This window comes from Pinus tabuliformis, chromosome J, assembly GCF_031772625.1.
Source record: "Pinus tabuliformis cultivar Carrire ecotype Pingquan chromosome J, CPIR1, whole genome shotgun sequence".
In the NCBI taxonomy this organism is placed as follows: domain Eukaryota; kingdom Viridiplantae; phylum Streptophyta; class Pinopsida; order Pinales; family Pinaceae; genus Pinus; species Pinus tabuliformis.
The window spans coordinates 582,709,031-582,722,862 of record NC_142295.1 but is presented as its reverse complement, the minus strand read 5'-3'; the positions used below and the strand labels follow the sequence as shown (position 1 = coordinate 582,722,862).

Here is a 13,832-nt window from a genome sequence, read left to right as displayed (position 1 = left end):
GCATGTGATCAAACCATCACATTGCTAGTCTCTTGGTTTGACTTTAATAACTTATCATTTTTGTGTGCTTGGCCATCTACTTCCCAAATTGAGTCGTCATGAACAAAATAGGAACACAATTGTCCTGCAAAAGAAAAACTATTGCTAGATTTAGATGTGCTCCAAGTGTGTTAGGATCAGTGGATATTAAAAGTATACCGAGCTCCTCTGTTTTTGAAAGAAGGACCGAGCTTTCAATTTTAGAAAGAGAGAGACCAAACTTTTCACCAATAGATAATAGGCTTGCCTTCTCTGTTTTGGATAGCAATCTCAATTGTTTCACCCTTGAAAGTAACTTTATTGATGAGCCTTCAATATTATTTTTTGGCAGTAAAACAACAGCTTTATCCCCGAGTGGAAGAACCTTAACCTGCATGATTGGAAAAAATTATTAGCTTCTTATCATGAAACAAGATGTCAAAGAAACTTAAATATGGATAATATACCAATACCTAATTTGATGGCAACATACAAAGTAATCATCTTCAACAATTCAACATCTTGATTTGCATACAAAAATAAGATGTGTACCTAAAATAATTCACATGTATTCTCTATTGTTTCCTTATACAACAGTATGAATAACCTGAGCACATAATGTTGCAGCTTGCTAGAGAGCTGCAACAAAAACTTGTAAAATACCTTTTTTTTATTAAAAGAACCATGCCTAGAGTATCTGGAATGTTAATGAGGGAGTTTGTCATGGACAACAATGTCTTCGATACAAACATCTAATATACACATTGAAATATTCAATTGACTGTATTTTGTATGATAGTCCCTTACTTTCGAGTTTAGAATTTTTTTGGTCCACACTTGAAGATTAGAGAAAATCCTACATAGGCTATATAGTGTAATAACTGATAATTTCGACTGCGTATAGTATGTACATAGGGTAGGGTTCATCATATCTTTTGAAATAAGTGCCTTTAGGGAACATGTAAATGCAAAAGCTTATTCAATTTGGTAGTTGTTACGATGTTTTGCTTATCATGATTTCATGAAAGATGGGATCATACACTGACATACAAATCAATTTGCAGGAAAGTATGACAACCAAAAAGCAACAGTAAGGTCACATTTAGATTGCCAAATACGTATATATGAACACACCCAAGGATCATTACTATGCTTTGAGAAATCCCTTTGGTTGGAATTTCTACATGAATAACCAAGGGATATGTCACTAGTGTTTGTGATGACCACATACACATTTGTGCATCTTGTTTCTTGGACCTCATTAAGATGAATGTATAGAATAATTTAATGTAATTTCATATAATATGAATGTTTATAAGTGGGGACATAATTAATGAGAATTTGAAAATAAAAGACATGAAATGAGAAGGGAAATTTTTGAAGTTTATATATATATATATATATATATATATATATATATATATATATATATATATATATATATATAATTTACAAATTAAGAATGTCCACAATAAAGTAGGGATAAATTTCTATGGTTAAAATTTTTGTTCCATATTTTTTAAATGTAAATATGTTTAACTTATACATTAATTGTTTTTATAACTAATAATAATTTAAAATAAAGTTATAATAAACTTTTCTTGACCCACACTCTGAAACATTTAGTTTAAAAATAAATTAATATTTTAATATTTTCAAGGTTAAATTTTAAAATTTATAATTTAAAGATTCATGTACAATGAAATTTAAATTTATGGTTAAATTTTAAAATTTATAATTCAAAGATTCATGTACAATGAAATTTAAATTTTAGCCCTAAAAGACTTAATGACAACCTTTAAATTTATGTGGAATTTAGTAAAATTTATAATAGTGGAAAGGACAATCTTTGTTATATGTAAATTATTTGGTGGATTCCTTTTTCAGTTTTTTATTTCCAACAAACCATTGTAATTTTTCACTTTTAAAACTGTATTTTTTAATGCATAAATAGGTACAATGTGTTGAAAGTTTACTTGGACACTTGGATTGTGTAAACTACACCACATAAATTTTCAATTCCAACAAATCTTTGCTAGACAAAATTTAAATTTAAATTTAAAACTAGAATTAATGGCTCTAAGAAAATAACTCTGAATTAATTTTATTTTTTTTAAAGCAGACAACTAAAATTCTAAAACAAACCCCCTTCTTTGTGTTGATGGCAGAATATCTTGGAATCTGAAGGTCACTCGAGTGAAAGATGCTCTTTATTTAATCTCATTATCATAATGTTTCTCTCATTACCCTGCATGTTATAGCTTCGATATAACTATGTATATAAAATTTTGACATAGTGGTATGATTGGAAAAAATGATTTAGCTAGGAACCACAGTTTGAGCAACATTTGTGACATGCATCAGCACAAAAATGAGACCGTTGCAAACCTAAAACAAACCCCCTTCTTTATGTTGATTGCAGAGACCGTTGCAAACCTAAAACAAACCCCCTTCTTTATGTTGATTGCAGAATATTTTGGAATTTGAAGGTCACTCGAGTGAAAGATTGCTCTTTATTTAATCTCATTATCATAATGTTTCTCTCATTACCCTGCATGTTAATGCTTGGATATAAGTATGTATATAAGATTTTGACATAGTGATATGATTGGAAAAAATGATTTAGCTAGAAACCATAGTTTGAACAACATTTGTGACATGCATCAGCACAAAAATGAGACCATTACAAACCTAAACACATTTACTCCCCTCCATCCTCTATCCTTTAAATTGTTATCTTTCTTTTACTGCAACATTTTGTAATAACATCATAGAGATACTCTATTCTTTCTCGATATTTTTACACCTTTATATACTTAATCTAATAATGTGTGTAAACCAACAACAAAACATAAGTGATAATCTCTGCGTGAAGAAGCTTCGCACATATATAAATTACCACAATTTCAATGGAAAACAGCGCAATGTATAAGGCCCACTGGACGACAATATATATTTATACTTTGAGTTTGATAGAGTAAAGACGCAACGTTGAAACATGTATTTAACGTGTTGACTGAAAGACCGACGGAACGAGCACAGAGAACGTGCTGGCGTTCGCGGAAGAGGAGATTGAGTAGTGTCTCATGAGTAGGGAGCACATTGCAAGGAAATTAAGGGATACACCACTTTTCCCTTCACCGACTTTACTCCACACGATAAATATAAATTAATTTATGATTGCCAGCAAGGCACCACTCTCTCCCTCAACCTGCCCTACTCCCTTCCATCATACCACCATAAAAATAAATATATGCTTGCCAGAGCAGCGCCCCCGAAAACCACGTCCCCGATTCCACCACTTGCCCTACTCATATGAATTCCCCCGCGTCCTCATTTCCAAAGCATTTGCCATGTCATGTCTCATCCCCCTTTTCTTCTTTTTCATGCCTCAATTGCGGGGTAACCACTTTATTCGCCCCTTTTTTGAATGCTACCGCAGCTTGTTTCCACGGAATGGACGAGTGGTAAGTCCGAGTCCATATATGTGGCGTAACCACTTTATTCGCCCCTTTAGTTGGAGTGCGAGTCCATATATGTGGCCCCACCGGTGGAATAGTTGTCTCCAATAACATCGACTGCCAACCAGCAGGAGCGCACAAGAGGGAGGCAACGTCTTCAACACATCCCCTCTCCCTAGGAAGGAACGCACCTGGAACTTTCCAAACTACTCCATACGCCAACACGGCGCCCCTCTCCAAACCGCGTCCCTGCTTCAACCCTAACCCCTATTTATATATATCATCCCTCTTGTCCTCTTTCATTCATTTGTTGTTTTCAGTTGCATCTTTCCAAATTGAACGATTTTCCGCTCCCCTCTTCTGGACGTTAACGCAGTTTGTTTCTTGATCCTTATCACAGGAGTTTGCATCCGTTGGCTCTCCGATAGATAGATAGATAGTGACTGTTTCCCTAAAATGGCTGGTTCTGTTTCGCGCCTTCAACTTACTGTCATGCTGCAAATGGCAGTGTGTATGGCGATATTATGTGCATCTTCTGCTGCCTTGGTGGAAGAGCCATATGTTGTTTTAACTTACCATGACTGTCCTCTGCTTTCTACCAGTGGACTAATCTCTGTCCACCTCATTTGGTATGGTAAATTCACCCCTCTTCAACGTTCCATTGTCGCTGATTTTCTGCAATCTCTTGGAGAAAATACATCAAATCAGCCCTCTGCGTCCACCTGGTGGAAGACCACGCAAAAGTACAGGGGCGCCGCCTCCAACAAGGCTGCCCCCTCCAGTGCTATAATTCTCGGAAAGCAGAAGGTGGATGAAGATTATTCCCTTGGCAAATCGCTCAAGAGGTCTGACATTGCTACTCTTGTTGAAACTGATGTCTGTTGGGTATTTTTTAAATGGAGAAAATACCAAAAACCAAACACACAGACACCACAGAGGCAATGCTCTGTTTCCACTGTTCCAGGATCTTTAGCACAGGGAAGCTTTTAAAAACAAATTAACTCAGAACAGCCCATTACACAGTCATAATATATTTCTATTGATTAACATATAAAGCCTGAAACAACATTCATCCTCTTTGTTGAGAGGGATTCACCAAAATTACTTTCACCCATCAAAACTCTGTTTTCACCTGAGAAATTACTGTGCTGGGTTTACTGCAGTAAAACCCATTTTTACATTTGCTGGTGTGAAAAACATTTTACACATACTTCTGTAAAATAAATTTACATTTACATCTGAGTGAAATCCCTTTTTTTTACATTCTTGGGTTTTCACATTACAAAAAAAAACTTATGCGTTCTTTTCTTTTGCATTTCAATGCAAATCCACTTCATTAAAAAAATCTATGCACTGCTGTGCAATATCTTCCGCTGCAAGCTTCACCATTACTCAACAAAAACACACACACAATACTTTTACGCTCCCCTGCTCTTTTTGTTCATGCACTGCTGTGCAAATCTTCTCATTCTTCTTTTGCTGCCCTCCGAGTTCTCTGGTTCCTCCCATGTGCGATTACTACAACATCGAGCATTTTTTTACTCGTTCCATGTGTTAAAAAAAATAATACAACCACACACCCTTTTTCTTGTTTCATTAGATATATTTTTTATAATGGTCAACACTTCTTTAAAAGATATGACACATATGATGTATGTGCCCATAACCATTTAAAGGGGCCACCAAAAATTACGTGAAGCATTAAAAACATTAACTCTCCATTCTCGGCGGTCAACCAATAGGACAAACACTCCACGCAATGTGATTAATTTGCTGCAGGCCCGTGCACCTTCAAAGATCGACGACTGAGGACGATGAGGCAGATCGGACGGCTCACAAGAATATCGGAAGGCATCATATGACTGAACAATACCTCCCGAGAAACTTACGTTGCGTTACGTCAGTGGTAAACCACGTGTCAGCTCCATATTTTCTCGGAGCTCCTTGCCGGATTATTCCTTCATCGGAAAGCTGGTCCGAGAAGTTCCAGGCGTGTATGCTGAACGGATTCTGGCGATGTTGCCGCTGCGTTGAAATTACGATTTCAACACTCCCCTTTAATTTCAACAGCTGGGCATTCAATCTTACCCAAACACTTCCTCACATGGAGGGATTCCCCAACACTGTTGTTACAAAAGTATCTTCCTCACATAGAGGGATTCACCAACTGCTTCTGATGCAGTTCACAAACAAACAAAGTTGTCTTCCTCTTAATAGAGGGATTAACCTGAAACTGTGCTTAAGAGCACCTTCCTCATGACAGAGGGATTTACCAAACTATGCTAAAGAGCATCTTCCTCTCAACAGAGGGATTCACTAATGACTATGCTGAAAAGCATCATCCTCTTGATAGAGGGATTTACCACACTATGCTGAAAAGCATCTTCCTCTTGACTGAGGGATTCACCATGACACTGTGCTGAAAAGCACCTTCCTCTTTAATAGAGGGTTTCACCAAATGACTGTGCTGAAAAGCACCTTCCTCATTAACAGAGGGATTACAAACAGACACTGTTTTACATGCAGTTTTAAAAACAAACAATCATTGTACTGCTGTGTGTGCAAGCTCATTACATTGTTCTTTTATGCTGATGCATATTCTCTGCTGCACTGTTGTGCCATCTTCTTTACTGTGTCTACCCCACACTGTTGTGTCTACACTTGCACTGCTTGTGCACTTTTCAAAGACAAAATACTCTGTCTTTTCTGGAACAATTACACTGTCCCAATTTACAAATTTACACTGTTGTTGCATATATTGCATTTCGATTCAATGAACAACAAATTCATTACATTTACCTTTACTGCTGTAAGGAAAATTTCTTTTGCATGTGCTGTTGTTCAAAACTTCTTGCTGCTGCATTTTTCGCATTTGCATTTCTGTGTGCTTCTCCTTCTTGCCATCATGCTGCTGTCCATAACTTCTTGCTGCTGCATTTTTCATATTCACTGCTGTCCATACTCATAACCATAAACTCTGTCATCGCTGGGTTTTATTTGCTGCTGCGTTGCCTCTGCAATTTGCACTGTGGCTGCCTTTTGTTTCTTCATACTGCTGTGTGCCCATACTCTTGGCACTTCATTCTCCACAAAAAAATAACATAGGCTGCTGCCTTTTCTTATGCACCCTTGCTTCACACAATCTTAGTCTTCATTTTTTTTACACAATGCACTACTGTGCAATTCCTTTGGCTTTCTGCTGCCACACACATTCTTATACATCCAGTGTGCATTAAAAATCTGTTGTCCCTGTTTTTCTTTATGCATTTCTTTGCATGTTGCATTGCATACAAAAAAAACATTGCATTTTTTTTACTGCTGTGTGAAAGAATTTCATTGCATTCTCAGCCACTTGGCATTTACGTTCTGCTGCGTTTTGCCTTCTTCTCATTTTCTTCTCACTGCTTTGCATTTTCATTCCCAATAGAAAACATTTCATCTGCTGTGAATTACACTCATTCTGCTGTGAGTATATTCTCTCACATTACATAAAAGGAAAACTACATTCCATTGCTATGCATTTCAATGCATGTGCACCACAAAAAATTTAAACTGCTGTTCATTCTAATCCATGTGCTCCAAAAAAAATTTCCAAACTGCTGTCTTATGCTCTATCTTCCCACTGCTGTGAGGGTCTCCATGCTTTGCATTTTTCTCTTATCTTGTTGCTGCTCATTACATTTCAGCGCTGCCATCTTTTCTTCTTTATGCATTTCTGTGCATATTGCATAAACACAAAGCAAAAACATTGCTGATTTCATCACTGCTGCATATTACCTTTCAGAGGGATTAACAAAGATTTCATTTGCAACTGTTGCGCTGCAATACATCCTCCATCAACAAATGACTGTTAATACAGTTCAACAAACAAAAAAAATTCAAGCTCCCCTTTAGTGTATGCTTGTCTTCTTTTGGCAGACTCTTCTCAAAACAAATTTAGATCCACTAGGGAGTTCAAGGGGTTTTCAGATTGTATTACCTTCCTTCTCCATACTTGTGTAACTTTCTTCTTTTGCATGGGTCTAGCTTGTGTAAGAGCCCATGTCAAGTTACAGTCTCGTGCCATATGCCCAATGTTATGACACTTGAAACATTCTACATTTTTCATGAATGACATTTCATGATTTCTTCTAAAATTGTCTCTTGGAGGTTTTCGGAGACCACAACATTTATCTTTATGAAATGCTCTACAGTCTTTTGCCATATGACCAAAGTTTGAACAAGCATAACAATAACCATAAAATGAACTTTGGTACCTGGGAGATGGAGGTTTCCTTGATGTACTTCTGAAGCCTTGCTGCCTTGAGATCCTTTGATGATCACCATTGCCTCTTGACTTTTTGTCATCAGCTACATTTCTTCTTGAAGCTGATTTTCTACTTGAAACAGGATCTCTTCTATTGCAGCCTTCATTTTTCTCCTTGCCTTTGCTGAAACTAGGAGCATCACCAACTCTTTCTGGCTTCTTCACATCTCCTTTGCTTAAAGCATCCTCATCCTTGTTTGAGGGTTCACCTACATACCCAAGTCCTGATTTATCAGATGGAGATCTATGATAGCTGAGCATGTCATCCAAAGCTTGAGAGCTCTTCATGATCTTGTTCATCCCTTCAACCTTCTTCCTGAGGAGGACAATTTCTTCTTCTAACTTTTCACACTCATTATTTTTCTTTGCAAGTTGTCCCTCAGTTTCTTCCTTGCTACGAGTAGCTTCAGCTGCTACTATTTTGAAGGAGATAATATCTGTCTTCATTTTGGAGATTTCTTCATCTTTTGCTTGACTGCTCTTCATTTTCTTTTCAGCTCCTTGTGCCTGCTCCTTGGCTTCTTGTAGTTCGGACTTAAGGGAGGAGACCTCTACCTTGTACTGTCCAATCTCTTCTACAAGTTTGTTCACTCTCTTGTGTCTTTGTTCAAGTTCACTTGTCAAGACATCTGCTTGCTTCTTTGCACTATTCAGCTGATTTGTCATGGATATGACTTCTTCAAGATGTTTCTTCTTGCATTGGTCAAGTTCCTTCTTAAGCTTGGTAAGCTCTTCATCCCTTTCCTTTACTTGAAGCTTGATGAGGTCAAGCTTTTCATTCTCAGCTTCTATGATGGGTTCTTCTTGACTCATTGTCATGGTCAGTGCTCCCTTTGCATGAAGGTCATGCAGTCTGTCCCATATATCCTTTGCTGATGTATATTTTCCTAGATTCCTCTTCACTGAATCAGGGAGACCATCCAAGATAGTCTTTGCTGCTTGTGCATCATACTCCATGGATTCTTTATCCATCTTGCTGTCATCAATCACTGACTCCCAGACTTCAATCCCCTCAGACATTAGGAAAGCCCTCATCATTATTTCCCATACATCAAAGTTTCCATCAAACTTTGGAACCTCAAATACAATGCTTTCAAACAGATTGCCTTCTAGTTTAGTAGAGAAGGGAGACACATTTTTAGCAGGCTTGGATGCTTTCTTCTTTGACCTTGCCATTCTTATCTAGGCTTTAAATACTTGACTGTTTTTTTAAAATCACTGACTGTTCCTTCATTAAAAACTCAAAAACTTGAAAAAATACCTGAGTCCCTTTCGCTGAAACTTCACACTGCTGGAGAGGTTTGACTGCTGCAACAACACCTTCCTTCAGCTTCTTTGACTCTTCAAAGAGCCTGGACTAGCTCTGATACCACTGTTGGGTATTTTTTAAATGGAGAAAATACCAAAAACCAAACACACAGACACCACAGAGGCAATGCTCTGTTTCCACTGTTCCAGGATCTTTAGCACAGGGAAGCTTTTAAAAACAAATTAACTCAGAACAGCCCATTACACAGTCATAATATATTTCTATTGATTAACATATAAAGCCTGAAACAACATTCATCCTCTTTGTTGAGAGGGATTCACCAAAATTACTTTCACCCATCAAAACTCTGTTTTCACCTGAGAAATTACTGTGCTGGGTTTACTGCAGTAAAACCCATTTTTACATTTGCTGGTGTGAAAAACATTTTACACATACTTCTGTAAAATAAATTTACATTTACATCTGAGTGAAATCCCTTTTTTTTACATTCTTGGGTTTTCACATTACAAAAAAAAACTTATGCGTTCTTTTCTTTTGCATTTCAATGCAAATCCACTTCATTAAAAAAATCTATGCACTGCTGTGCAATATCTTCCGCTGCAAGCTTCACCATTACTCAACAAAAACACACACACAATACTTTTACGCTCCCCTGCTCTTTTTGTTCATGCACTGCTGTGCAAATCTTCTCATTCTTCTTTTGCTGCCCTCCGAGTTCTCTGGTTCCTCCCATGTGCGATTACTACAACATCGAGCATTTTTTTACTCGTTCCATGTGTTAAAAAAAATAATACAACCACACACCCTTTTTCTTGTTTCATTAGATATATTTTTTATAATGGTCAACACTTCTTTAAAAGATATGACACATATGATGTATGTGCCCATAACCATTTAAAGGGGCCACCAAAAATTACGTGAAGCATTAAAAACATTAACTCTCCATTCTCGGCGGTCAACCAATAGGACAAACACTCCACGCAATGTGATTAATTTGCTGCAGGCCCGTGCACCTTCAAAGATCGACGACTGAGGACAATGAGGCAGATCGGACGGCTCACAAGAATATCGGAAGGCATCATATGACTGAACAATACCTCCCGAGAAACTTACGTTGCGTTACGTCAGTGGTAAACCACGTGTCAGCTCCATATTTTCTCGGAGCTCCTTGCCGGATTATTCCTTCATCGGAAAGCTGGTCCGAGAAGTTCCAGGCGTGTATGCTGAACGGATTCTGGCGATGTTGCCGCTGCGTTGAAATTACGATTTCAACACTGTCAAGTCAAGAGTTCTGCCTCTGCCGGCGAATAATGGTGGGAGTGCTGTGTATTTGGTACTTACATCCGACGACGTTGCAGTGGAAGGATTCTGCACGAGTTCTTGTGGATTCCATGCCAATCTCAATTTGTTACCGGGCCAGCAGTCGACAGGAAGCCGAATGATGGGGAAGGAGAAAAAGCAACAACAGCTCATTCCATACGCGTGGGTTGGGAACTCTGGAAGCCAATGCCCTGGACAGTGCGCGTGGCCGTTTCATCAGCCCATCTACGGACCCCAAACTCCTCCTCTGGTGGCACCTAACGGTGACATGGGCATCGATGGGATGATCCTCAACATTGCCACTGTTGTTGCAGGAGCAGTCACCAATCCCTTTACCACCGGCTACTTCCAAGGCGACGCAAGTGCACCGCTAGAAGCCGTGTCGGCATGCACGGGAATATATGGAAAGGGGGCATATCCGGGGTTCCCTGGGGTCCTTCTGGTGGATAAAACGACGGGGGAAAGCTACAATGCCCACGGAATTAATGGGCGAGAGTTTCTGCTGCCTGCAATGTGGGATCCAGCAACCAGATCTTGCAAGGCATTGGTATAACCAGTTTTTGGCGCTTGCAGCCATACTTCTTAATCCTTCATACAAGCAGTGAAGGAGGAAGCCGCCATGAACACATCTAGACACACAAGCAACGCAGCATCAATTATGCGTATAGATGCTTCTCTGTATATATATTCTTTATTCTTTAATAGTTATTCATGGATTACATTATTATTAATTTTATTTTTTTAAATAAAGTTATTTTTTATTAATTAAATTTTAGAAATTAAATTTTTATCCGTTAATGCCTATATAATGCGATTTAATTGTCATGGCGTGCTTATTTTTTTCCCTTAAAATAATTTTGTGAATGGTTATTTTCAACAACATCCACTAACATTGGCTTTGTGAATGGTTATTTTCTACAACATCCACTAACATTGGCTTTGTGGAGGTTTTGACAGAAAACTTGTATGTATGATTTATTGTTTTGCTCTGTAGGGTATGGTAAGCCTAAAATTGTTTATAAAGTCCTAAGATATTCCAAATGATATATGCACACACCACATTTCATTATTGAGGAGATCAATTTGTTATTAATTATTTCAATTATATTTCCAAATGCCATATGCACACACCACATCTTATTTCATTAATGAGGAGATCAATTTGTTATTAATTATTTCAATTATATTTCCAAATGCCATATGCACACACCACATCTTATTTCATTAATGAGGAGATCAATTTGTTATTAATTATTTCAATTATATTTCCAAATGCCATATGCACACACCACATTTTATTATTGAGGAGATCAATTAAAATAATATCACTTGCTGCTACATCAATTTGTTATTAATTATTTCATTATTGAGGAGATCAATTAAAATAATATCACTTGCTGCTACATCAATTTGTTATTAATTATTTCAATTATACTTCCAAATGCCATATGCACACACCACATTTTATTATTGAAAAGATCAATTAAAATAATATCACTTGCTGCTACATCAATTTGTTATTAATTATTTCAATTATACTTCCAAATGCCATATGCACACACCACATTTTATTATTGAGGAGATCAATTAAAATAATATCACTTGCTGCTACATTAATTTATAAGGAAAGGAACGTAGATATTGACTCTTTATCAAAAAAATGGGTTCCTCGGAATATGGGAACTTTGGAAGATCTCTGAACTGATAAATGAACAAGTATATGAATATCGTCATCAGCCCTTCATAGAGGCCCTACATAATTTTTTTGCTTTTTGGTTGGACACTCCTATATATGAAGACAAATACGCCCAAGCATAGGTCTGAGCATAAGCTAAAATTATGTTTTTTTGGTTGGACACTCTTATATATGAAGACAAATACGCCAAAGCATAAGCCTGAGCAATAGGGAAAAAGACCTATTTTTCTAACTGATTCAAGACAATTGATTTTTTTCATTACGAAGATATTCCCTACTACCCACGCCAGCAATAACCAACCTATTGTTAAGACTTTAATACACCCCTACACCATACTTCATAGGACCTTACATACCATGGCTAAGGGGTCTTTCCATTTTTGGCAGTTCGGGCAGGTTTGACTAGTTCCACTATATGCATTCAATGCGAACGCAGTATTTCAAATTTCAAATTTTATCTTCTGACCCAAAGTAAAGGGTTGCGCGTGAAATTTCTGAAATGATCCAGGTTGTTGTTGGCCATGTGATTGTCAACAATGAATAGATGGTTCTGCCTCCTACGCCACCCTTAGAGTTGTATCAGGTTTCAGTGCTACGTTCCCCGATAGCTGACATCTTTGTCACTATCGAACGGGTTATCACTTATTCACGCTTGGCATTCCCCCGAGAGCGTTCTGACGGACTCACCCAATATTTTCATTTTACCGTAGTCTAACAGGAATTGTACAGAAAGTTATGGAAATTTCCGTGATAGAGAAAATCAAGTAAGGATTTTTGTAAATCCAAGTTATAATTGTTAAACTTCAAAATTTTAGGTGTCCTAAACGTTTTTGATGGTGTTGAATCCATTTCCATCATAAAAACACGATTCAAACACTGCCTCTACAAGATTTTTTTGAAATTTTTTCCCCAAATTCTAGCCACTTTTGACCGTCCAGACAATTCCTCTGCCTCGACTCCTTTTATTTTTCATTTCGGGTGGTGAAAGAGTGTTCTCACAGTTTTCGATTTTCCAGTTACATGTGGTGAAGGAGCATTCTCACAGATTTTGATTTATTTTCTGTGAAGAAGCTCCACATATTACTATTTTGCAAGGAATCTGTTTTCCAATTCCTTGGGATGAAAGAGTGTTCTTAAGGATTTTTTTATGAAGGTTATCCATGATAGAGTGTTTTGATGTATTTTTATTTTTTTAATTATTATTACTTGTACAACTATAGTACAACTATATTAATAAATGTAATTGATATGTGTAATTTTTATTTTTTTTCATCATTTATATCAATCAATTATAAATAATGCCAACATTATAATTTAATATATTTATTAATATTAATATTATCTATTTTAAAAAATTTATTTTCATTACTATTAACATAATTATATTACTAAATGTGATTGACATATATCACATATATCATTTTTTATTATTTATATGTGAATTATTTATAAATAAATAAAATTACTAACATAATATAATATATTTATTAATATTAATATTATTTAAATTAAAAATTTTAATTTCATTAATAATATTAATTACCTAATAAACTTATTTTTTTTTGCAGTCAATCAGAAAATTGGATTAGTGACCTAGTGTTCTCATTTAAGTTTTAAATGCCCCCTCGAATAACTTACTCCACTATGAAGTTTTCCATTGCAAAAGTAAATAACTCCACTATTGAGTTTTCCGTTGCAAACGTAAATAAATTTCCAATTGTCAATCTTAATAATAGAATTCTGGTTTAACCAGAATTATGT

The 13,832-nt window shown here is 36.5% G+C and overlaps 1 pseudogene; it reads left to right on the top strand.

Annotated features, from left to right (window-relative positions):
• Positions 1 to 3,793: 3,793 nt before the first annotated feature.
• Positions 3,794 to 11,111, top strand: LOC149228323 (protein EXORDIUM-like 2 pseudogene; annotated as a pseudogene).
• Positions 11,112 to 13,832: the final 2,721 nt, after the last annotated feature.